At 35.8% G+C, this 26,897-nt stretch overlaps 1 protein-coding gene across 1 annotated transcript in view; it reads right to left on the bottom strand.

The window, feature by feature from the left end:
* Positions 1-26,286, bottom strand: part of LOC106080077 (prominin-1-like) — a 59,285-nt gene extending 32,999 nt beyond the window's left edge. The window contains exons 1-2 of the mRNA XM_056028514.1: positions 26,149-26,286; positions 16,626-16,775 (exon numbers count right to left, since the gene is read on the bottom strand). The gene's annotated coding sequence lies outside the window, so the exon portion shown is untranslated. The remainder of the gene's footprint in view (positions 1-16,625; positions 16,776-26,148) is intronic.
* Between the last annotated feature and the right edge of the window lie 611 nt (positions 26,287-26,897).

The raw sequence follows: 26,897 nt of genomic DNA, 5'->3' as shown, positions 1-26,897 counted from the left end.
GAGGCTTCATGTTTAATGCTGTTGATAAAGTTTGTTGATGAGGCTTCATGTTTAATGCTGTTGATAAAGTTTGTTGATGAGGCTTCAGTTTAATGCTGTTGATAAAGTTTGTTGATGAGGCCTCATGTTTAATGCTGTTGATAAAGTTTGTTGTTGAGGCTTCATGTTTAATGCTGTTGATAAAGTTTGTTGATGAGGCTTCATGCTTAATGCTGTTGATAAAGTTTGTTGATGAGGGAACTTTTTATCCTTGATAAATTAATGTATTGCAAGAACTTTCACGTTGCTCCATTTTCAAGTATTATGCATCACTCTTTTAATATATCAAATCGTTTCAAACTCATGTAATAAAGACATAAAGTATTCTATTCAAACGAAATCATCTTGCAACTGTTACAATTGATTGTGTACACATTGAGAGTTCCTATAGCCTCTAAAAGTATCTGGTCACAAAAGATGTACGTCGTAGGGCAATCCATTTGTGGGCCGGATGGTATGGTAATGCCAGGGCCGATATTGACATCCAGTCCGCCCCTGAGTATCGGGGAGAAAATTACGGTTAAGCCTCTACCCAGCACCGTTGACACATTAAATGATGAAAAAAAAAACGTTTTCTCCTTCAGTGATTCGAACTCGTACTTTCCAAGAACTCACTCAAAGAACTAGCTCGTGAGATATGTTCCATCTACATAGAAAAACAAAAGTCAATACTTCCTAGAAAGAGTCGATTTTTTATCATCAGCCATTGACGATAAAGTTACAAACATCGCGACATTCATGACATTGCGATCGATTGTATTGATTAGTTGCTTTTAATAGTTCTCCCCCCCCCCCCCGGACTCCCAGAGCCTGTGAATTGTTTAGGCCCCTATAGGGTCTCAGCTAGCGTGACGAGGTCTTATCGCAACCCTCAACAAGAACAATGAGGTCTACACAAAGATTAATGTGTTAAACCACGTGACATTGGCTTAACGATTCAACACTGATTTGTTACACGATTAGTGTTAATGTAATTATTGTGTTTGTTACCTTCCTCCCCTTAACATATTTTTTAGTTTTATAATGAATTTAAAAAATAAACAACTGATAAGGACTTTATGACTTTTGTAGCGAACAAAACTATTCTATTGAGATTTGAGAGGCTGTTAACATCTGATACTGCAGTCGCTGACAAACATACAAGCAGGCACAACAATGAAACAAAACACACACATATTTGTATGTAAATAGATTTTTGTTTGTGTGTGTGTATATAAATATTATAGATAGATAGACTAATAGGCAGACATGCAGACAGACAGACAGACAGACAGATAGATAGATAGATAGATAGATAGATAGATAGATAGATAGATAGATAGATAGATAGATAGATAGATAGATAGATAGATATTTCACTGAACAAGGGAAGCGATACTTACCACAGTCTAAGAACCACTACAAAGGCCTAATTTAAGTCACAGAAATAAAACAAATCCCGTACCGACAGGTAATCCACGCTGTACCGCACTGAACCTGGTCAACGGAGTATCACTACCTTCTCCTTCATACCAAGGCTTATCTTTTTAACTAAAACAGAAAGGGAAGAGGGTGTCACGAAGCCGAGTGGGGTGTCGCGAAGTCTGACCAGCAGTAGAGAAGAGGGGAGAATTGTCTAGAATAGATTCCACGAACTGACAAGGTGCTTTGATTTTCAAAAAAAGGTGGTGTAAATGTAAAAAACAAGCTAATACAAAAATTATTTTAAAAAAACAACAAACAAAGCATATATTAAGTGTATCAATTAGTTTGGATCAGTCATGTAATTAAATTTGTAATTGATCTAGACCAGGGGTGGGCAACCTTTTTCCATCGAGGGCCGCATTAAAAAAATTGGGGAATGGGGGGCCGCATATATGTGTATGAAATATGTAATTACAAATCAGAAAAATAGCTAGCTTACTGTGTATAATATCTTTTAATTCACATTTATACTGTTTTATACAGTTACATTTCATTTTTTTACACTCCCAATTGAGGAATTACAACAAGAGCTATTTCTAAAACTAATTTTACGAATATTTTTTGTTATTTTGCTATAGTAATGTTACATCACAACATTTCACCACAAATGTACAGGTGTAATTAATGTGAAGTATTTAACTGTTTACACTAATGCAGAATGTTCCGGAACTGTGGAGCTAGCTTACTAGTTGTTATCCTCGTGACTGCATTCAAATTACAGTCAGAATCGACAAGTGATTACACTTGTTTATTTTCAAACAAGAAAAAAATACTTGTTTAGCGATGTATGTGGACCCAAATAATATGAAAGTTTAGCAGCAAAGTTTTGTTTAAAGGTGAAACTACAGATTCTGGCACCCAAAAAACTCCCGCGGAAGAACTGACTGGAACTTCTCTTTTAGGTCGTAAAAATGTTTGTAAAATGCTTTACATGTTTCGGATGTTTCTTCAGAGTTGAAGATAGTTTACTTCCTAGTTCAAACCTCAAGCAGAACGACGGGGGATGGGAGCGGGCAGGGTTTGAACCCGGGACCATCGATAAATCCAAACGACAGTCCAGCGCGCAAACCGCACGACAAGGCAGCCATCCTGGTCGTAATTTGTTTGTAGGTATGTCCTCTGGAGCTGAATCAACTTCTGCACCAAATGGGGAGCTGAGGGTGTTGAAAACTGATTTCAAGCTCTTGACGTCTTAAAATTTTATTTCGAATCCAAATAAGTCTTGTACTTTTAAGCCATTTCACTAGAAATAGTTTCACCTTTCAACAAAGGAAAATGACTAAACCTGGTTCCAATTGCTATGCCTAGAGAAATGGGATAGCTTTGTTTGAAAAGATTTAATTTGCCTATACATTCCATGTGGAAACAACCCACTGCAATATTCCCGATGGAAAAAGTGAAGTCTGTGTTTCACTCTTCATTACAAATATTAATCATAGTCAAGTCTTTCAAAGAACAGTTTCTTCCTTGAGATTCCATACTCTTCTCAAAAACAATTTTGCCCTATGATATGTTTGATAGGAGCCTATTCAATGCAGCTTTGCGCAAACTTTCGCGTTTTAAATTTTATGGTTGGGATATTGTTCTATTTTTTCTCAGTCTGTCACGTACACTATATCCATAAATGGTAACAGTCTATGTTAGCTTGCCGGCAGAACTTGACCTAGCTCGGGAAAAAAACCAAGCATGTAATTACTTTCAGTTTCAAAATGAATATCATTGGTTTCGAAAGTTAATTGTTGTACATTGGGCTGCATTTATTGGTTGGTCTAGCAGGGTAAGGTTGTTGATCACGTGATGACGCTCTAGAGCCCGGGGAAGCGTGTAGATCCCGCCATTCTTGTATGGAACATGAAGTAGAGAACATGTACCTTATGTTTTAGAACTCAGTTATATTATTGTGTAGATCAGATATTCTATTCAAGTACATTTAACCATTGTAATTATTTGTGAATAGCTTTTTCAAGTTCTGAATTAAAGTAGGCCTAATTGTTTTTAGACGAAGAGAAGTTTCTTTATTGAATATAGAACGTACTTAGATCTTATTGTCAAATAGTAACTCCTAGATCTAGATGATCCTCTTATCAACTGGCAACATTCTGAATGATCGTATCATCAACTAGATCTAGCTACTTCTATACGATCATCTTGTTAAAAGAAGATTTCAAGATCCTCGGCAATCACGATCATTGATGGTGTGATACAGATCAAGATAATCTACAACGTGACATCCATCATAGCATCTTCATAGATCTTGACATCTGACATCCACAATCAAGATTGAACGTGATATCTGACACCATCTTAGATTGTGACATCAAACACCATTGAAGATTGTGACACAGTCAAAGCACGGGCTCTGTCAGTTGTTACACTTGTCATCTTGTTCCAAGCCAACCCAACACTTTCAACACAGTTCTTTATAACATTGAATAAATTCTGGTCTGAGTTTGTGTCTTGGACTGTTTTGAAATATTTCCAATAAGAATAATCTTTGTTTAGTTTTAAACTTTTTAGAAGACATGTAGAGACAATGTTTCTTTAGCCTCTCCTCATAAGTGATAAGAATCAGATTCAGAACTTTCAAAAATTTATATAGATATTTAGAAATATTTATTTTTTTAATATATTTGAATTTTTATATGTATAACCTGTGGGCATACCTGATTTCTTTAGGTGTCCGCGGGCCGCATAAAAGACTCCGGCGAGCCTTATGTGGCCCTCGGGTCGTAATTTGCTCACCCCTGATTAAGACTAAAAACAATAAATCTTTGCGATTAGAAATATTTTTACCAATTATTTTTGTTTAGTGCAATTTCATGCTTATAGCTATCTCAATACACTATGATCCAATCACCAGTTGGTAAGTGGTGGGGGAGAAAGAACGGGGTATCTGGGTGATCGCTTTTAAAAGTATTTATTTAAAAATAAGGTAAACGAAAGGAAATATAGATCATGTGAAACACAACTAATAGGACTAATTGATGATTTTTCAAAAAGGTTTAGATAGATGATAGTGAGCAAATAGATGCTACCTTATTAGATTTTTCCAAGGCTTTTGAGAAAGTTCACCACCATAGTTTGCTTAAAAAATTAAAATATTTTGACATTGATGGTCCATAGCATCAGTGGATTAAAGATTTTCTGATAGGGAATGGATAGAACAAACTGTAATAATAAATGGCTCTAAATTAACACCAATAACAGTAAACTCAGGGGTAACTCAAGGAACATTCTTAAGTCCACTACTATTTTTAATTTACATAAATGATTTACCAAATTGCATTAGTTCAGGAACAAAAGTCAGATTATTCGCAGACGATTGCATAATATATAGAACAATAAAAACAACACAAGATACAGAAATTTTACAAAGAGAATTAGATGAATTACAAAAATGGGAATCAAATTGGAGCATGTCTTTCCACCCAGAAAAATGTCAGTTGTTAAGAGTAACAAAAAAAAAATTAAACAAATTAATTCCACTTATCGTATTCATGGTAAACCAGTACCACAGACTAAAAACGCAAAATACCTAGGTGTTTTAATAAATGAAAAACTGTCATGGAATCCCCATATTGATGAAACTATTTTAAAGAAATCAAACAAAGCATTAGGGTTTATTAAAAAAAAATTCTATAAATCAAATAAGAACATAAGACTAAAATGTTATTTATCTTGGTTAGGCCAATAATAGAATATCTATCTGTTTGGGACCCCCTCAACTCAAGAAAACATTAAGAAACTGGAACAGGCACAAAATTGAGCAATGAGATTCATAACACACCTTTAGTAAAACTACTAAATTTAGAAAGCCTTCAGATTAGAAGACTTAAAAGTAAAGTAGCAATTATACATAAAACACTGAACCATAATCTTCAAATACAAAAATAAAAATTTAAGATACTCAGAAAGACACAAAGATAAAGGCACATTACTCGTTCCATAGGCTAGGACAAATTTGTACAAGTGCTCTTTCTTCCCTAGTGCTATTAGAGCATGGAATGGGTTGCCTGAGCTAGCCAGGAAAACCAGTGACTTGGCAGAATTTAGGTCATTGGTTAATATGCATGACTAAATGCATGACGCGTAGGATGTAATCATCTTCTTTTTTGGAAGTAACGTCTGTATCATAAGATAATTCGAACTCGTGGGCTAAAGCCTTCTCAGCCTTCTCAAGCCAACACGGTAACCACTCTGCTGGAGAAGAGCTTATGTCCACAATTTTCTGGCATATTGTCCTAAATCATTTTGTTATATGTGAGTCAACGTATTTTAAAAGTTGTGATGGTACGATATGGGCTCCATGCTGCTTGCCAAGACTAAGTCGTCCCTAGGTGTTTTATTGATTATACTGTAGATGGGATTGATCTCGAATTGGTATTTAGATTTGTGCAATATTCTGTCCACCTAAGAAGTATTCTTCCGTCAGTTTCATCGTTGTTTTCAAATACGGGTAGCTAAATAGTAAAATAACAATATACCCCATCATTATATCAACCGAGGAGATAACAGCATCTGACCTCAAAGATACCTTCAAGGCCCTTAACATTCCTAGGAACATTCTCGTTGCCTGTAAGTGGGCGGTACTGCTGCAGACCTGCTACATCACCAGAAAATTCCTCAGTGGAAACTGATAAAAGGACTACGATAAATTTTATTCCCCTTTAACGAAACTCGACCCTGGCAGAGCCAGAGAATGAATACTCGTTCGTTTCTAACATAATAATAATAATAACAACACTAATTTAATTGATAGAGCACTGTTAACAAACATGATGTAGGACCTGTAGGCTCTAGGCGATGTGGTAACATAAATAACAACAAAAAAAAAAACAACAACAACACCGTCCTTTGAATTGACTAATATGCTAGTTATATCATTGAGTCGTTCTATGATGGTGATGGTACCATACACTTACAGTCATTACTCTGACACATCTAAAATCAGTGTTCAATGATGCATGATAAAAGAGTTTAGAACTCCTGAACCGAACGGTGAACCAGGAAGACAAAGAATGGAGAATTTCAAATGTCTTTTAAGATAATGATCAATAGAAAACAGGTGGGTTGTTTTTAAAACTCCGTTATGTTGTCAAGGTTAGCAAGGGGCCCGCTATTACGACGCCACCACCAGCTATCGTTGAAGATAATCTGACAGATTAGCATATCTACACTGTAGTAAGAACATTTTGAAGTGCCCAACACTATTCTGTCTTGAATAAATAAACATGTTCGATACGCGTGTCATGGACGCATAAACACACACACATGTCGTCCTATGGAACCGATCTCTGCAGACGTTTCGAGAGGCCAATGTTAGGACAGATGTAGCCCTACAATGTTAGGACAGTTGTAGCCCTACAATGACAGGGCGGATGTAGCCCGCGGCTCGTATGCTGAGTATCACTGGTCTGGTCTAATTATTGACGAGCAGTTTATTTTTATTTCTTCAACTAGTCAGAATTATTGCTACCCTTTTATTGCTACCCTCTTATTACTACCCACGTGATAGTGAAGTGACAGCGACAACTCAAAACAGTAACAAAAGTAACGCAACAAAAAAAGTGATAGAAACAAATGCTAACAAGCCCCGACATGAAAGTCTAGAACTGGGCTGTCCTATCGTTGCTTGCAGTGTGCTGCTGCTAACATGGTGACTGTAAATTATAGTGTAAGATTGCTTTGCATTACTGAAATGTTATCAGATTGCTACATATTGTATGACTTTTGTATATCCCATCATTGTTTTATAAAATGTGCAATTGGTATTTATGACTGCTCTTTAAGCTTTCAAAATATTTTCGGCTTGCAACACATTTTAGGCCTAATTATTTATCTACTTAATAAAAAAGGGGGTTGAAAGCAAACTCTAGCGAGGATAATTCATACTACTTATTTATATATTGACTTTTTTTTTCCTAGTGCCACATTAAAAAAGTTTTGGAGAAGGTCATTCAACTCCAGTAAGGGTTGTTGAATGCTCTCCCTTCTGTATATTAGCGTTAGGTTAGTCATGTATTAGTGATACAAAAAAATAAATCGCAGACAAATAGATTTTCAATGAAAGACAAGATTTGTTTATGTGTCATACAGGTTAGTATTTGTAACAAAAATAAAAACAACACGGAACTAAGTAGTCATGGAGACGGTGTAACAAATCGATAGACTCAACAGGATCGTTTATTTTCTCCTTCTGATTTAATATTGACAAGGTATTATAGTTTATTCCTAAAAAAAAAACGGTTTAAATAAGCTAATGAAGCCTAATGTTAGATGTGTGAAATGGACGCTCAATAATTTATGAACAAATGCGCCATGCAGCACTGATAGTAATCCTATTTTTAAACAAAAGTTTGTTCTTTCAAATGTTTAAAGAATAAAATAGTTTCTGTTTACTCTTTTACTTTGTCAAGAGGGTATTTTTGTTGAAAGATATTGAATCATCCCCGACATCAAATACCATCACAATGTTTTAGAAGTGTCAGGCATTGTTTTTAGAAGTGTCGGACATTGTTTTAGAAGTGTCAGACACTGTTTTAGAAGTGTCGGAATTCTTTTAGAAGTGTCAAGACACTGTTTTAAAAATGTCGAACATTGTTTTAAAAGTGTCAGACATTGTTTTAAAAGTGTCAGACATTGTTTTTAGAAGTGTCAGACATTGTTTTAAAAGTGTCAGACATTGTTTTAAAAGTGTCAGACATTGTTTTAAAAGTGTCAGACATTGTTTTTAGAAGTGTCAGACATTGTTATAGAAATGAAGATTGAAACGTCTTAAGCCCTCAGACCCTTGGTTAATGCCATTTGACCATCTTGAGGACACTCCGAAGTGCCATTTGACCATCTTGAGGACACTCCAAAGCGCCATTTGACCATCTTGAGGACACTCCGAGGCGCCATTTGACCATCTTGAAGATACTCCGAAGCGCCATTTGACCATCTTGAGGACACTGAAGCGCCATTTGACCATCTTGAGGACACTCCGAAGCGCCATTTGACCATCTTGGATAGCGGATATCGCTCTATGGAGGCTGTCCTGGAATCTAATATTGTCTCAAAAAATTATTTAGAAAACAAAAGTTATTAGTGCTCCTGTATTTGTCTCAATTTTGGCAATTTGATAAACACTAAGAGTAGATATTCCAATAAATCAGACAGCAGCAACATGGATACATAATGTAGGACTTCACGAGATCGTTTCTCAATGTATTCCACATACAGAGTATAATTTGAACTCAATATTTCCTGGTTTCCTAAGACAGTGCACCTCTTTAAAAATAGTTTCTTTTTCCCTGTTTGCATTTTTTTAGTTTATTGGCACATTATATCAGTGAATGAATCTTGCAGATACTAAGCTTTTGACAGTAAACATAGCTTCCTGGATTAGGACAATGTGAGTTTGAATTGATTAAATGCTTTGTTTGGCGCCAGATTAGCTGGTTCACTAGGAAGAGACGCTATGTATTTCTATAGTACTACAACTCAAGGATACATTAAGGTAGTGACATGCGGGTGGTACCAAATAAAACTGAATCCCTCAAGTTCAAGGACTGCGAGCCGGTTCCAGCAGATAAGTCATTGCGATTTTGTTGACGAAATACACATCTGTTTACAAAGCGTCTATCAACTCACTCTGTCTGTCTGGTCAAAAGTTTGTACACGTGATTTCTCCCACACCCAATCTCGGATCAAGCTGAAATTTTTCACAATTATTTCTTTCACCCGACAACACAAGAACCAATTTTAAAAACAACAACAATAATTATTCAATTAACTATTCGTAATAAATTATTTTGTTTGGTATCTCGAACAAGGGAAAGAAATTGTAATTGACTGAAGTGGTGGTATAAGCTGAATTAGTCCCCTTTATATGTCGTCGTCTGAACCTTAGCGCAAACCTGCGAAATAGGTCAAGACTATAGAATCAATAGAAAACTATTGTCCATATAAGCTCTATAACTATAAGCTCTCCACCAGCAGAGTGGTTACCGTGTTCGCTTGAGAAGGCTTGAGCCATGAGTTCGAATTCAAGTCGTCCCCCTATTTTTTATTCTTTTTTATTGTTAGTCTAGAACTCTAGATCTATTGCAAATTTAATTACATGACTGATCTAAACTAATTAATAGAAGTATACTTAATATGAGCTTTTTTTTTAAAAAGTATTTTTTTAAAATAGTTTCTTAGGGCTACGTAATACATATGCTAGTGACGAAACTTCTATGCATTACACTTACAAAGCGAGGGGGGGCGAGGGGTTACAAACATTCTAGAAGGGGTACGCATAAGTCAAAAGTTTGTGAAACACTGATCTAGATCTATTACAAATTTAATTACATGACTGATCCAAACTAGTTAACAGAAGTATACATAATATAAGATTTTTTTAAAAAGTATTTTTTAAAAATATTTTCTTGTTTAGATTGAACTTTGAACCAGTAAGTCCACTACTGGGGCTATGATAGACTATAATTTGAGAATACGTAATGCATAGCAATGGACGCAACTTCTATGTATTACGCTTGGAGATGTCCACACGTAGCCACCTTTTATATTCATTTCACGGAACTGGTTGAAAGAGAGATGCACAAATAGTTAATTAGATGTCATTTAGCTTGCTCATTAGGCATATCTTTGTCTAGCCTATACCACCAGAGAACTAGCTGTATTGTGTTTCGTGACAGTCTACACCCTCCCAGCGGTACTACTAAATACTGAATGAGAGACTTAAATGACAGGACGTATGAAATAAGGCCTCAATAGCTTCCCAGAAAGAATCTCCCTTACCAAGTCAATATCTTCCACAATATCAACAGACAGACAGACAGACAACAGAGGTCCTTTTCCCTCCTCTTCAAACTCATCGAACTTAGATTATATTAAAATACGGTTTTCACAAAACATCCATTTTCTTTTACATTTTTAATATGAAATGTGATTCTCAAATTGCTCACAAGGGTTGCCCACAAAGTCGATTACTATAACACGTGAATGGCCTTAATTGTTAAAGTACAGGTTATCTAGTGGCCAAGGCTTCCAAAACACGCCGTGTTGTTAGGCTATAGATAAAAGTAACCTGCCTATAAGCGATATTTCTTTTCTATTTTTTGACAGAAACAATAAAAGAGAGAGGTGAGGTATGCATTTATTATAGGCCTACATTAAAAAAAAAACAATACAAAACAAAGCAATGAGATTTCATTGTACGGGTATTGAAAGGTAAATACAAAGTCACAGAAAGCAATATCAAGGTCAATTCTGTTCTAGACCGTTCGAGCAAATACGAAAACTTTGCGCATTATAGACATTGGATATTCCATAGTATTCAAAATAGGTTACTAGTGGGAGCAATGGAAGAAACGCCAATTAGGTTGGCTATACAAGCAGGAGAAGACAACTACAGACGGTCATGTGGCCAGCTCAACCACCAACCGCCTTTACTTTTCCCCAATTAATTTCAGGTACCCATTAGAGCTGGGTGGACTCAGCTTAAGATCCCGAAAGTAAAAATCCTAGTTTTCATTAGGATTCGAACCCGAGATGCCCGGTTCAAAAGCCAAGAGGTTACCCCCTCAGCCACCACGCCTCCTTTTAAACCTTCACATTTGACTGTAGATGAGGCAATGAATGTAAGAACAGAAGGCTTTGGGTGATGTTAGCCAGCTCTATGCAATAGGAATCTATGTTAGAAAGCTTTTTGTTGATCTTAGCCAGCTCTATTGAATAGGAATCTATGTTAGAAGGCTTTATGTTGATGTTAGCCAGCTCTATGCAATAGGAATGTATGTTAGAAGGCTTTATGTTGATGTTAGCCAGCTCTATGCAATAGGAATGTATGTTAGAAGGCTTTATGTTGATGTTAGCCAGCTCTATGGAATAGGAATCCAAGTTAGAAGGCTTTATGTAAAAAGGCATATGTTTGAATGCTGTATGTTTGAGGCTTTATGTTGAAGTATGTAGTTAGAAGGTGTATGTAAGAAGAATATATGTTAGAAGCTGGAAGCTAGAAGGATATATGTTTTAAAGCTTATTCTAGTAAAATGTATGTTAGAAGCTGCATGTTAGAAGGATGTAGTCCTATTTAGAAGCTGTATGTTAGAAGGATGTAGTCCTATTTAGAATCTGTATGTTAGAAGGATGTAGTCCTATTTAGAAGCTGTATGTTAGAAGGATGTAGTCCTATTTAGAAGCTGTATGTTAGAAGGATGTAGTCCTATTTAGAAGCTGTATGTTAGAAGGATGTAGTCCTATTTAGAAGCTGTATGTGAGAAGGATGTAGTCCTATTTAGAAGCTGTATGTTTGAAGGATGTAGTCCTATTTAGAAGCTGTATGTTAGAAGGATGTAGTCCTATTTAGAATCTGTATGTTAGAAGGATGTAGTCCTATTTAGAAGCTGTATGTTAGAAGAATGTAGTCCTATTTAGAATCTGTATGTTAGAAGAATGTAGTCCTATTTAGAAGCTGCATGTTAGAAGGATGTAGTCCTATTTAGAATCTGCATGTTAGAAGGATGTAGTCCTATTTAGAAGCTGTATGTTAGAAGGATGTAGTCCTATTTAGAAGCTGCATGTTAGAAGGATGTAGTCCTATTTAGAATATGTATGTTAGAAGGATGTAGTCCTATTTAGAATCTGCATGTTAGAAGGATGTAGTCCTATTTAGAAGCTGTATGTTAGAAGGATGTAGTCCTATTTAGAATATGCATGTTAGAAGGATGTAGTCCTATTTAGAATATGCATGTTAGAAGGATGTAGTCCTATTTAGAATCTGTATGTTAGAAGGATGTAGTCCTATTTAGAATCTGCATGTTAGAAGGATGTAGTCCTATTTAGAATATGCATGTTAGAAGGATGTAGTCCTATTTAGAATCTGTATGTTAGAAGGATGTAGTCCTATTTAGAATATGCATGTTAGAAGGATGTAGTCCTATTTAGAATCTGTATGTTAGAAGGATGTAGTCCTATTTAGAAGCTGCATGTTAGAAGGATGTAGTCCTATTTAGAATCTGCATGTTAGAAGGATGTAGTCCTATTTAGAAGCTGTATGTTAGAAGGATGTAGTCCTATTTAGAAGCTGCATGTTAGAAGGATGTAGTCCTATTTAGAATCTGTATGTTAGAAGGATGTAGTCCTATTTAGAATATGTATGTTAGAAGGATGTAGTCCTATTTAGAATCTACATGTTAGAAGGATGTAGTCCTATTTAGAAGCTGTATGTTAGAAGGATGTAGTCCTATTTAGAATATGCATGTTAGAAGGATGTAGTCCTATTTAGAATATGCATGTTAGAAGGATGTAGTCCTATTTAGAATCTGTATGTTAGAAGGATGTAGTCCTATTTAGAATCTGTATGTTAGAAGGATGTAGTCCTATTTAGAAGCTGCATGTTAGAAGGATGTAGTCCTATTTAGAAGCTGTATGTTAGAAGGATGTAGTCCTATTTAGAAGCTGTATGTTAGAAGAATGTAGTCCTATTTAGAAGCTGTATGTTAGAAGAATGTAGTCTTATTTAGAAGCTGTATGTTAGAAGGATGTAGTCCTATTTAGAAGCTGTATGTTAGAAGGATGTAGTCCTATTAAGAAGCTGTATGTTAGAAGAATGTATGTTAGAGTTTGTTTATTAAAAATAAAAAAAATCAACAATTAAGTTTATCACCCTCATTATAAGGAGGCGCGGTGGCGGAGCGATAAAGCGCTACTTCCGAAAAGGGGGTCCGAATTCTTGTGAAGACTGCGATTTTTAATTTCGGGATCTGGGTACCTGACTTTAGTTAGGAAAAAATAAAGGCGGTTGGTCGTTGTGCTCGTAAACCATAAGCTACGGAACCAGATGACCTTTACATCATCTGCCCTATATACCACATGGTCTGAAAGGGGAACTTTACCCTCCTTATAAAAATGATCTTTTTCTGAATTCCTCCCTCGCAACCTCTTGACAAGACAAAAAAGACATTCAAATTGCTTCGCTATTGTGTCAAAAATTATATTACATTTTACGCAAACCAAAAACAAAAATTGACACGTTTGTATCAATTTACTTTGTGTTATGATGAAAAGTTTCCAGAGTTACTTTTTTTTTTAAATTATTAAACTCTTACCATTCAATGCCTGTAGATACGTTTTTTTTTTATTTTATAGGTTTTGTTTGTTCAAACGCATTGAAATTGAAGTATATTTGGCTATGACACATGCAAGATAAATAGATTTATAAACTTAATCAGTTGTATTATTTGTTAATTATTGAATTTCTTAAAAGTTGACATCTCAACAAATTCGACCCCCAAATGATCTCTAAATAATAATGTCTGTATTTTACTAAAATTAGTCAAGACACTTACTGGGGCAGCCGCAACTTACTACGAATAATTGGGTTAAGAGTTAGTTAACGCTTGTAACACATCTAAATTAGAAACAAAATAAACAAAAAAATCGATGACTGGAAAAAAAATGTACCTTTACCAGAACAAAGTAGTCGAGACTATCACAGAGTCACAGTACACAAAAAAAAAAAAAAGAAAAAAGAATACACTTGCGTGTCTGAAACAGGAAGAGATGTTTATCACCATGTTAACGCCACACCCGGAAATGGCACCAAGGTGGCTCTAGTAGCTGGACAAAGCAGAAAACATGTTTCTACATGGCAAAGACTGACGCCACGGTCGTCATAGAAACATGTAGGTGAGGCTAATTTATTGAGAATCGATCTTGCAGAACTGTGTTTAGCTACTACGTGGACAAGCTCACTTCCAAGAATAAAAAAGCTTTGGCCTAACAAACAATGAAGCACGTGGGGCTCCTATCGTAGTCTCCTGTAGACAAGACTTGAGTACAGGTTCATTCCTGTTAAAATTACATTTAATCTGGTGTAATCTCAGAAACGTCAATCACAATTATTTTACTTAGGCCTAGATCTTATTCGACTTTTGTGTTCACTTCAACAGGACTTATTCGTTTCTAAATTGAAACAGGGTCATCCAGTTATGACGTCCATTAAAAAGAAGATGTTGGGCTGAGCAGCGAGACTGAAAAGAATTCATTAAAATAATGTTGGACGAGAACAACATAAAGGCGATTTTGGTGGTCAAGTAGTATCCACACCGGGTGGAGGGTCCAGTCTCGAGTTCGAATAGCACTGAAAATTTTTGTGTAAAGCTAATATCAACTTTTTGGTACAAATTTTGAAAACCTTATTTCCCCCACACCCAATCTCGGATCAAGATGAAACTCTGCACAATTTTTTATTGCACCTAACAAAACAAGAATCAATGAAAATAATTAATTAGTCAATTAATTATTGGTAATCAATTATAATGTATGATATCAAAAAGGGAAATTAAACCTCCAGTGTTAAGAAATATGGCTAAATATGTCCCCTTAGATAATTGTATACATTCTTTCTTCCACACCTATTCGTGGATCAATTTCACGCTTTACACAATTGTTTATTGAACTTAACGAAAGATGAATCAATTATAAAATTAACCAATTAGTCAATTTAATATTGGTAATTAATTATTTTGTTTCATATCGTAAAAGAAAAATAAATAGTAGGCCTACATTATTGAGAGTTATAGTTTAAATGTGGTGTTCTTCCCCTTAGATACTCTTTTTTTTTTAAAGTATATTTATATTTTGCTTGTTTTTTTATTTCGGGATTTTCAGGATGGAGACCGCCCCCTTCCATTTAGTGTGGGAAGTTGGTCATTGTGGTATGCCTTCATGAATGTGACAAGGTGGTTGACGTCACAGAGACAGAAGTATTCAGGAGGTCATGTGTGTGTGTGAGAGAGAGAGAGAGAGAGAGAGAGAGAGAGAGAGAGTACAATTGTATAGCACTAAGTTCATAAGTCTGTTTTATGAAATAATGTGAGTTGCTATAAGATGGACACTTGACTTATGACTTGACACTGCATTAGCTGAGTTTATTTGTTTTATTAGTAGTCAATATCAATCTTTGGAGGGTCTAGAGACGGGCTAGTATCCCGTGGCAGAGCGCAATGGAAAATTTAGACAATTTGTGTCAATAATTAGTTAATCGTGTAAACTCTACTTGCTATTAATTGAGGTCTAGAACCTTCTCTTAACAAAAGCTTCTGAGAGTGAAGCAGCTCTACAACAGATAAAAAAAATCTAGAAATCATTAGTAGGTGGGGGGGGGGAGGCTTTACGTGTTTTAAGGACGCCATAAATCAAAAGTGTTTGGTGATATTATAAACCCACATTGGCAGCACTTTACAGAAACATGCGGTCACATAATCGGTAAAAGAAATTCGCTGAGGCTGTCGGCTGTCTTTAATATAAGAACAAAGTGTACGATAGTAGCTGCAGTGGTCCATTGACTTTCAGACTTTCTAATGAAAAAAATACATCCGCCTTTTTTTTTCCTCACGTCCACCCGATGTAAATAGCAGTAACTTATTGGATACGTCATGGTCAAACTTTCTGGATGCTGATTGGATACATACGAGCTAGGTCACATTACCAAACAAGGAATCAACAATTTAATTTTTTTTAAATTTGTTTTGCCAAAAAAGCACAAGTGCTACAAAGGCAGTCTAAATTACAAATAACAATATACAAATAAACCTTCTTACACACCCTGGTCCCTTTTTTCTATGGCGGACTAAATTAACAGCATATTTACTGTATTATATTTACAGTACTGTATGACTCTTTATTTACGAAATAAACGATTTTGATTGGTTGCTTCCGTTTAGGCGTTGTTTTTTTTAATGCCAATGTGAACTGTACAGTTAAACAATGATAGCCGCTTATAATTGACAGGCCATAAAATGCTGTCTTTACCGAAACTAAAAAGTGTATCGAAACCAAAAATGTGTTAAGAGCTTATATGGTAGTTGGTATCAAATAGATGCCAAGAAAGGCTTCCAAAATAGTGAGCAACAAATCCTAGTTTGAGAACTGGTCTGGTTTTCAAACCTGACGGTGACAAGGAAATCTCCTATCGCGGGGCCCCCCTCAGGCGCGGGGCCTGGGACGGTTGCCCCACTTGCCACCCCCTAAGGCCGCTACTGTATGTAAGATAAATGCATTGGGCACCCTGGACAAGGTTCTAAGAACTCTGCTCGAGATTTGGTAAGACAGAAACGCAGAATAAACTTTACCATCTAGGGACCTTCAACAGTACACAGGGCTACGAATCTTTAGTCCATTCCTGACCGCTGGGAGAAATTCTTCCTGGCAGCATAGAGTTTGTGAAAGTCATACAGTTGCTGTAACTCTCCACGGACTTTATCAAGGAACAGTCTTGACATCTACTTATTGGTGGAGAAAAAAAAAAGTTTTAAAAGTGATTTTTGTAATTATTTTTTTTTTCAATTTATTTATCTGTTAGTACACGGTTACTATGATACACAAAACTGCTGTTCAACACGAGTATTGTTCTTACTTTCGATTCTCAAAGCTTCTACGAATGAATTTAATGACTTTGTTTCGAACCTTCATCAAATCACACTTTAATGTTATTACCTGTCATACAATTGTTGTCTAGTCCTGCCAGTGTCAAGTGCACTGGGACATTAAAAAATTTTAATGGCAAAGACATTTTTATTTCTAAAATGTTTATAAGAGGACAATGCAAGAGCTTATTTTGGACTTAAGTTGTTACGTATTGCTATGGAGGCAGGTCACTGTAGGACATTCCCACAGATAGTCGTGTCAAAGATTTTCTCACAGTTTAGAGAGGATAAAAGAAATGAGTCTAGTGACCTGCAGGTTTTTTAAAAGCCGGCTTCAACGTTTCAACGTGACTTGAAAATAATTGAGTATGAAGGACGATAACAACTGGTATGAAGACTGCGTGACTTACAACGTTTTGAAAAATGGAATGAATTGAATCCAACGATTTCAAATTTCTTCTATCCAAGAGTTTTATCAATTATTCTCTAGACCTTGTCACTGCCCTGGGTGCCCGAGTGAGTATTTGATCTAATTCTAATAGCCCAATCAAGTAAATACTTCTCATGATCAGTCGGGGTGAGAAACACTGCAGTTATTGAAACAGACATGTCCACTAATTACATGTAACCTACGGCTACTGATAGAATGACAAACATTGGTCATTGATTTTATTGAACATCATTAAAATGCTTTCATTAACGATGTGTCTGAGAAGAAAAAAAAATGGCTGCCTTTATTCCCAAACATTCTATTACTTAATCCTAACAAGCTTATTTTCCAAGTCACTTTATTCTCCATTAGAGATGCTAGCCTTCTACACTAATCTATACGCATCACATGTGAACTGCCTTCTTTCTTTACCAGAGTTGACGCTCACGAAATGATCCGTTGACTTTATAAAATACGTATGACCTGGGTCTATTCATCTGGCAACTCCAACTGCTGTAAAATCAATGAAGCGATGCCTGGTTGGTGTATAGAGAGTTACAAACTATTGCTTTGTAACAGCTTTTTCTTTTTAATGACTTCAGAGATCTTGATGGAGTGTAACGCTACCAATCACTTACAATTGCATTGTTTTCCATGTGAGTAATAATAAGGCTTGTCTTCGAGCCAGAAGATTAATGAGCAATGCAGTATTTCCCGTCGTTACGCAGCCCTATTTGCGACCTACATATTTTGCCACAGATAGCGCAGACATAACCATTGTCCGCCGGTGGTCGATTTAGATTTTCTATTCGCCGTCTACGTCTGTCTTCAGCAGCGGATTTTCTTTTGGTCTCAAATGTGTATCCCGCGGCCGTTATAAGTGACTCCAGCTGTGACCTCCAGCTGTCTCGTGCTGCGACCAGGTGCTCTCTTCTATGTCAGTTAAAGCAAGTTGGCGCCAAAGCTGATCGTTAAAGCGTTTCCGTTGGGCACCTCTATTACGTATATTTACTGTGTTGCCTCCAGCCTGCGCAGAGTATTTTTAAAGTGACAATTGAGACTAGGAAGTAAATTATCTTCATCTCTTAAGGAACATTCGAAACATGTCAAACATTTTACATTTTAATAATTAAACTATTCCTCTCCTAGCAATGAATTCTCTCTACCTTTCATTGCTTCGTGTTCCTATTTGTGTGGTTTCTATGGGAACTCTGCCAACAAATGTTCATTCAGGCTCTAGATACTGACATTTTGGTTGTCATTGCCCAACACCTGACACCAGTGTCACGAATTCCTGTAGTTTTCATTTTATGTCTGACAGTCTGATCGTGTCAGATCGATAGAGCTACAGACACATAAAGAGAATGCACATGTTAGTTTCAAGTGTAAAACAAAACAAAAATTAATTTGGAGTCATGCCAAATAAGAAAACGTTAGTCACTAGTAGGCCTAATTCCATACTGATTAAGTTCAGCGGTTCTCAATCCTGAGGATGTGTACTCCTAGGCGGGACACTGAGTGGAGCTAAACACTTTCCAGTAAAGGGTGGGGGGTGGGTAACCTTTGAAAAGGATTTTTGTTTGCACATGTGACCAAAAGAGGCGGGGGACATGTTGATCAACTATGACGTAATAATCTGTTGGACGTCAAGTGTCTAGTTGATCCAACATGATGCCATTCTTGGGTCTCAGAACGAGAGCGCTCTGTTTATTCCTTGGTTTTATTTTTCATATATATCTTGTTTCTTTCTTTTGTTGACCATTCTTCCTTTCTCTTGAGACTGTATACTGCAGAACGTATCAGATTCTTGTGTTGTCAGGTACATCAAAAAATTGTGGAAAAGTTTCAGCTTGATACGGGATTGGGTGTGGGAGAAACAAATTGTACCAACTTTTTACCAGACAGACAGAGTGAGTTGATATAAGCTTTGTAAAAATGTTCAACTACCGATGCCTACAATTTCTTAATGTTCAACTACCGATGCCTACAATTTCTTTTCGAATTTTTTCAACGGTCAAGTAAAGACAGCCTTCTCTCCTCCCTTTGAGCTTACACTAAACTGAACACAAAATTGATTGTAAATCCAGATAAAGCAACAAAAAAAAGTATTTTCTTTTCTTTTTTTTTTTTATTTATTGAACGCTGTTATAACAGTTTTACTCATATACTGTTCACTGAGTTATAATCAAGATTCTAGAATCAGATTTGTTCGTAATAAAAGATGTTTTCACTGATAAATTGTGATAAACACAGTGCATTGTATCCACTTATCCACCATGGTGACTACATAAGATATAACGCGAGTGAAAATCTCTTCTAGAATTAAAATGTAGGCTATAGCGGTATGCTAATTTATAAAACCAATCAAGAAACTAAATAAGTTATTCAAATGATGTCTAAATGTCGATTACATTAAAATGCAACTCATTGAACATAATTTTATTTTACTGCGAATTACTTGAAAATATTTTTCTTTTGACGCCCCTCTGAGTGTGACGCCTCCCTGGATGTGGCGCCCGGAGTATGATGCACCCCTATGTCAATGAACCCAATATTAAGAATAATACAGCCGTGACGGGTGACAATGGACGAGGTCAAGATTGTAGACCAATAAAAAAAAAACACTTCACAATCGCAACGGTGTCAAGAAAAGAGGTTGAAAAGGAGGGGGGGGGCCTGCCTCGTGAAATCAAACGAGATCTAAAACCTTATTTCAACAACAACAAAACTACTGTCAAATCTCTAGGGCTAGGGGATCTTTGTTACACTATTATTAAAATCTATTATTAGCATAAAAACGTAAATGGAGCCTCTAATAATATGCAGTGTAAGTGAGACCCAAGTAGTGTCAGCCCTAAAGTCCGCCTGCTACAATAGCATCTAAAAAAAAAACAACCTTAAATTCTTTAAATAAAGAATTTATAAGACTATCTAAAATATGTTTTCAGTCCATTAACTTTATAATCTATATTTACACTTTGGCTCATTAACATTTCGTATTTCAAAATACAATGTGTAAGTGAGAACACAAATCTTGTTGAATTCAGTGAAACTATTTGGACACTGAACATTTATAGCTTATCATTACAATACCTGTCATTGTGTCAGACATTGTACCCCACCAGGAGATATTGAAATGTGTAGAGACTAATAAACAAAACATGATATTATGCAAGATCAACTAAATCTTATCTGGTATTAGACAAGGCATAAGCTATTGTAAGGTATCGATTTTAAATTTAAAATGAACCGGATAGTCACGATGACAGTATAGTGTTGTTTTTTCCCTTGTGTACTGGCTTTGTCTGCTTGATTTTGTGAGATATTTTAAATCATCAAAGTCTCAACACAAAGAATAGTACATTAGGCTATAGACCTGAGAAATGAAAAAATATAGGTTGAAATCGATGGGATATTGAGATGTATTTATATGAGAAGTCTGTCACAATAATTCTTGTGGGTATCTGACATTTGCTAGGTAGAGACAATGAGGCCACTAGTCATGGTATTGGTCAGTTCACTAGATTATTTTTCTCTAAAGAAATAGTTTCACTTTATTTCATATGTCCTCTGTGCATTTAGTTCGCTAATGCTAAAAGATGTTTCAAATATGTTTGGATAGTATATTTAATATAACGTTTGAAATAAACTGACCAGAGATATATACAATCAAGTCCTAGGTTTTGTTTGTAAGTCGAACTTTTAAACTATCGGAAAAGAAAAACTATTTCGTCCCTATGGTCTCTGTTTAGTTCATGTTGATGGTGTTAATCCATCGCATGTCTATTTAGTCCATTCCGTGCCAGCGCTTTCTGTTTAGTTCATGTTGTACAATCTATAGATTTCCAGTTGTGTATTTACTAACTTATTTTCTTTCGTTATTCTAATTTAAAGTTATTATTCTCAAATTGCTAATTAAAACTTACTATAAAAGTTCTCTGTGAAACTTGTTGAGTTGGCCTAGTGCCATCTGCCAAGTGACAGCAGAGTGTCCAGCCCAACGTAAGGGTTGCGAGAAAGACTATACAATAGAAAGTTGGAGTCTGCAACGAAAAACATCACACTGAACAGAAGAAGGTTTTTAGTATGAGACTGAAAGTTACCTTGTCATTGAATACTAATTGACACAGGGGTGTCAGTATTTACAAGGCATTGGCAAAGAATTGACTAAAATAAAAAGAAAGTACCAGAGAGAATGTGAGATAACAAACAATTGTAAAGTGTCTAAAAAGAAAAGCCACTTTCGACTTTTAACCAAAGGAAACATTTTTTCCCAATGGACAGAAATAAGAAAGACAAAACTCTTCACTGACTTCTCTGTCCGATGAGCATCCATGGGAGTTCAATTCATCATTAAACGGTTTCAGGGTTTCCTCGTTATAGGCCCCCCAGACATCCCTCCCCCGCTGAAAGCCTGTCACGAGGTAAAAACAACAACAACGGGGAAGCCCTTCGTGTTTCTAGTCAGCACAGTCAACAACCGTGTGAGGGCCGTCACTCTGGGAGGGGGACTGCCGTGGTGAGGATTTGAAACGATGTGGTAGCCTTTCTTTCTCACCACATGCAACCTACTCAGCACTGCGGTAACCCACAGAGGGCGTGGTGTTAATTTCCCTTCTTTGACTAAGAACGTTTCCAACAAAGAAACAAAGAAACAATGTCCTAGACAAGAAAATGTACCAGAAAGAGAAATGATCTAAATATCTGAACCAAATAGAGTCCAAATGTACTAGTGTGAGCCAGGTATCAGACCAAAAGAAAATCAAAATTAACTAGATCAAGAGAAAGTAAAAAAAAAAAAAAATACAGACAGAAAGTATAATTAGTCATGGTTGTTTGTTAACAAAAATGTCTTTTAGTGTCCTTCGCTTTTAATGGCATTTCATAAGATTCTGATGTTTTCTATAAAATAAACACCAAATAAAAATGATTGTCCTACTGAACGAGGGTCACAAAAACAGATTCAGGTTCTCTAGTCAAATATGGATTGAAATGGATCTAAAAATCTGCAAGGCGACTTTCTACCAACTATATCTACCACTTAGATCTAAAATTATATATCTACCAACTATATCTACCAATTAGGCCTTGATATTAATTCTATATCTTTCAACTATATCTGCCAATTAGGCCTTGATCTAAATTTTATATCTGCTAACTATATCTACCAATTAGGCCTTGATCTAAATTCTATATCTGCCAACTGTATCTAAAATGTGTATCTATCCTCTCTATTTATCATTTATGTCTCATTCTGTTTAAACTAACAATATACTTGCCTTACTTGCGTCATGGTAGAAACCTTCAATCTGTTGAGTCTAATCTCTGTATTGTGTGCATTGATTGTATCATTTCAAGATTATATTTTCTACATTTCGTCTGTCTCACTTTAATAAAAGCCTATTATATTTTTATCGACAAATCAACAGCTGCATTGAGATCTAAATACATTTTATGATACTATTACGTATGAGAATTAAATTGTTTTCCATACTGGTGGGTTATCTAGGTGTAAACTGTTTTCGCTCTTGGATTTGTTTGTAGAAAAAAAACCAGTAAAGATTCTCTAGTTAACACATGCCACAGAGGACGACATGACAATTATATAAACTTAAATGTTCAATAAGAAAATCCTATGTGTTCCCGCCACCACCATACTGATCTAGTTTCATCACACTGTCCACCGCTTTTTAGCATACCTTTTTCTACTTTACCTGGACTCTCTTTGCTAGGATATATTGTGCGTTGTAAACAAAATATTTTGGCCTGGTGAAATTTTGAGAAACACTTTGATATCGTCTATACATTTAGAATGTAAAACTTTATAGAGCATGTTTCGTTTTCTTAAATATTTTGATATTGGACAATGAAACACATTTACAGCCTGTCTTCTACACATTTACAGCCTGTCTTCTACACATTTACAGCCTGTCTTCTACACATTTACAGCCTGTCTTCTACACATTTACAGCCTGTCTTCTACACATTTACAGCCTGTCTTCTACACATTTACAGCCTGTCTTCTACACATTTACAGCCTGTCTTCTACACATTTACAGCCTGTCTTCTACACATTTACAGCCTGTCTTCTACACATTTACAGCCTGTCTTCTACACATTTACAGCCTGTCTTCTACACATTTACAGCCTATCTTCTACACATTTAGAGCCTGATATTCTTCCAAACTCATTTAGATGGTCTGGACATACCTTAAAAATAGATATTCTGGTATTTCTAAAAAATATTTTAAGACTGGGAAGTTTTCTAAGTTTTAATCTTTGAGTCTGGGCGTGTCCGAAACAAATGTAAACGAGAATTCAAAAATACATTTTTGTTCTCCCCCCCCCCCCCCCCAAAAAAAAAAAAAAAAGAAATTTATAAAATAGTAATAGTAATAACATGCTGAAGAAATTTAAGCTGAAGAAATATTGTCAATCAAGGCGGTGCGGCAATGTTTACCCCTAAGGCGAGACAACTTGTATGAACAGCGGGAAAAGACACTCCTTCAAATGTAACTTCCACTAGTAACTAGTCCTTTCAGATGGACTGAACAAGCGCGTGAACATTTCAAAAGTAGAAATGAAGATCTAATGCTAGGAGACATACGATTGTTCATGTAGATCTGTGATTGTCTCATCTGCATGTGTACATAACGCGTGTGTCTATACAATCCGATTTCATTGTTCCAGATTACTGATCAATCAGAAAAGTTTGAGGAAGAAGTCCGCTGTCTTACCATCACTCCTCACCAATATCATTATTTATTTACGTATAAACATTTTAGTTGCAACCCCCCTCCCCATGTGACATATACCGATATCTAAAGCACACCCTTGATGTGAAATGTAAAGTCTGAAAATGAAACTGACTAGAGAAGACAGGTAAGATTGTTGACTCGCAGACATGTTACATCAAGGTGAATAACTTATCGGGAAAGAAACACAAGGCTTCTGTTCAATAAGGTCAAGTTGATCAACTAATAGTGTTAACAAATAAACGAGGTCACACGTGACAGAATGAAGACTACAACAAAAAAAACAACATTTTTTTAAAATAAAATACAAAAAGAAACAAACAAAGCTTATAAGAAATGTAATTGTATCAATTAGTTTGGATCAGTCATGTCATTTAATTTGTAATAGGTCTAGACCAGAGGTTCTCAAACTTTTTGGACCCCTTTAAAACATGCCCACGGACACGAACATTATATAGAATTAAAAAAGAACTTCTCCGCTAAAAGCCCATTTATCCGATCGGATAGTTTTAATAATAATCAAATAGCCAGGCACTACTGTTTAATTATAATTTAATATGTACTGTTCTATGACGACTTAAACCACTTGTGCGTGGACAAACTCTAATCAAAATCCTAATCACAAGTGAATCCATACTGCTACAGGAGCAGTTTATTGAAATAACCACAAACGAGGAACTTTAAGCAATGTCTGTACATGGATACCAACAAGTAAAACATTTTAAAAACTTTTTAAAAAATAAAAATAAAATCTTTTAAGAAGTGTAATTGTGTCAATTAGTTTGGATCAGTTATGTAATTAAATTTGTAATAGATCTAGACTAACAACAATAAATCTGTGCGATTAATAATATTTTGACCTATTGTTTTTGTTTAGCGCTATTTCATGCTTTTAGCTTTTTCAATAAGATATGTTCCCTATCACTTATCTAAACCAGTTTGGAAAACGGGGAGGGGGTGATATCTTGGTGGATTTGACCGTAATTGGTTTTTAAAAGCATTTACAAGGAAAAAAAAAGCGGAACGACCTGAATTCGAATTCGTGGCTCATGCCTCTACAGGCCGACGTGCTAACCACTCTGCTAGTGAGGTACTTATGACTAAAGAAGATTGTAAAGTTATATATTGTTTGTTTCAATTTATAGCGGCGACCTCTAAGGGAGACCAATTCATTTTATACCATCACACTGTCTTTCCATTGTTCTAGTTACCAAGCAAAATAATTAATTACCAATAGTTAATTAACTAATTGGTTACTTTTTTTTATTGATTCTTGTGTTGTCATGTAAAATAAATATTTTTTCAAAATTTCAGCGAGATCCGAGATTTGGAGTCGGTGAAATAACGTGTACAAACCTTTTACCAGACAGACAGAGTGAGTTGCTAGAAGCTTTGTACCAGACAGAGTGAGTTGCTAGAAGCTTTGTACCAGACAGACAGAGTGAGTGGATAGAAGCTTTGTACCAGGCAGACAGAGTGAGTTGCTAGAAGCTTTGTACCAGACAGACAGAGTGAGTTGATAGAAGCTTTGTACCAGACAGACAGAGTGAGTTGCTAGAAGCTTTGTACCAGACAGACAGAGTGAGTTGATAGAAGCTTTGTACCAGACAGACAGAGTGAGTTGATAGAAGCTTTGTACCAGAAAGACAGAGTGAGTTGATAGAAGCTTTGTACCAGACAGACAGAGTGAGTGGATAGAAGCTTTGTACCAGACAGACATTGTTTGGTGAATAGAGTGAGTGAATATAAGCTTTTTGTTTAAAAAAATTATGATTATCCGATAGCACAGTTAAAGTAAAGAAATTGCAATAATAATACGACAAATATTGCAAACTAATACACATTGTAATTAAATATAGAGACACCTTGTAGACCAATAAATAGACTGCAAAACACGCAGACATGTTGTAGACAAATACAAAGACACATTGCAAACAGCGTCTTCAACTTAACACTAAAACGTATTTATGTAACCCATAGACATATAAGCTAAGAGCAAAACATAACTTATAATGTCCTAAATATTAGTATAAATGATAATTACCGACTCGAGAATAGACTCTGACACGTGATCAACACGCTTAGTTCACCCACTTATCTATCAACTAATCCGATACAAACTCATTCCTGCTCTAAACTCCAGTTTACAAAATTATAAAAGTAAAAGTGTTACTTTTTTATTTCCTAGTAAAATCAAATTTTGAATCTCCATACCCCCCCCCCCTCCATAGCTCGACATCTCCTTGCCTTACAAATGTGTGCTGACCTGGTGATGCATCATCCGTGTTGACGTCCAGACTGTCACAGCTCTTTACGTCTGCCTGGCTGTTGAAGTAGCTTCGCAATGTTTAATCATGCATTTAATCATCTTTATGACACTGGTCATAGAAAGACAAAGTGAATACAAACATCACATTCGCCTTTCAATTGATGGATCACTCCTTCATTTATAAATTTATAACGCAAGAGAGGCGGCAGTGCGGGCCCCTATAAGCAAGGTCCTAGACATCGAGACAAAATATTGAACTAATTAAAGTAACTTAGTTTTTTTTTAAGTTCTGTCATATATTTCTCCATTCCCAGCAACACATGACCAATTATATTTTAATAGAAATGAACAAAAAATGTTCACATATACATCACCTGTATATATATTTAAAAATTCTAAGACATTAAAAAAAAAGAACGACAGAATTGTAAAACTATTCACAGCGTAGAAACCTATAAGGAAAACAGATGACCTGTATATATATTAAGGAATTCTGGGACATTAAATGGAGGGAGAAAAGAGAC

Source organism: Biomphalaria glabrata, chromosome 1 (genome assembly GCF_947242115.1).
Source record: "Biomphalaria glabrata chromosome 1, xgBioGlab47.1, whole genome shotgun sequence".
NCBI classification, from domain to species: domain Eukaryota; kingdom Metazoa; phylum Mollusca; class Gastropoda; family Planorbidae; genus Biomphalaria; species Biomphalaria glabrata.
Note: the sequence above shows the minus strand (reverse complement) of the source record. Positions and strands in the feature narration are given on the sequence as shown.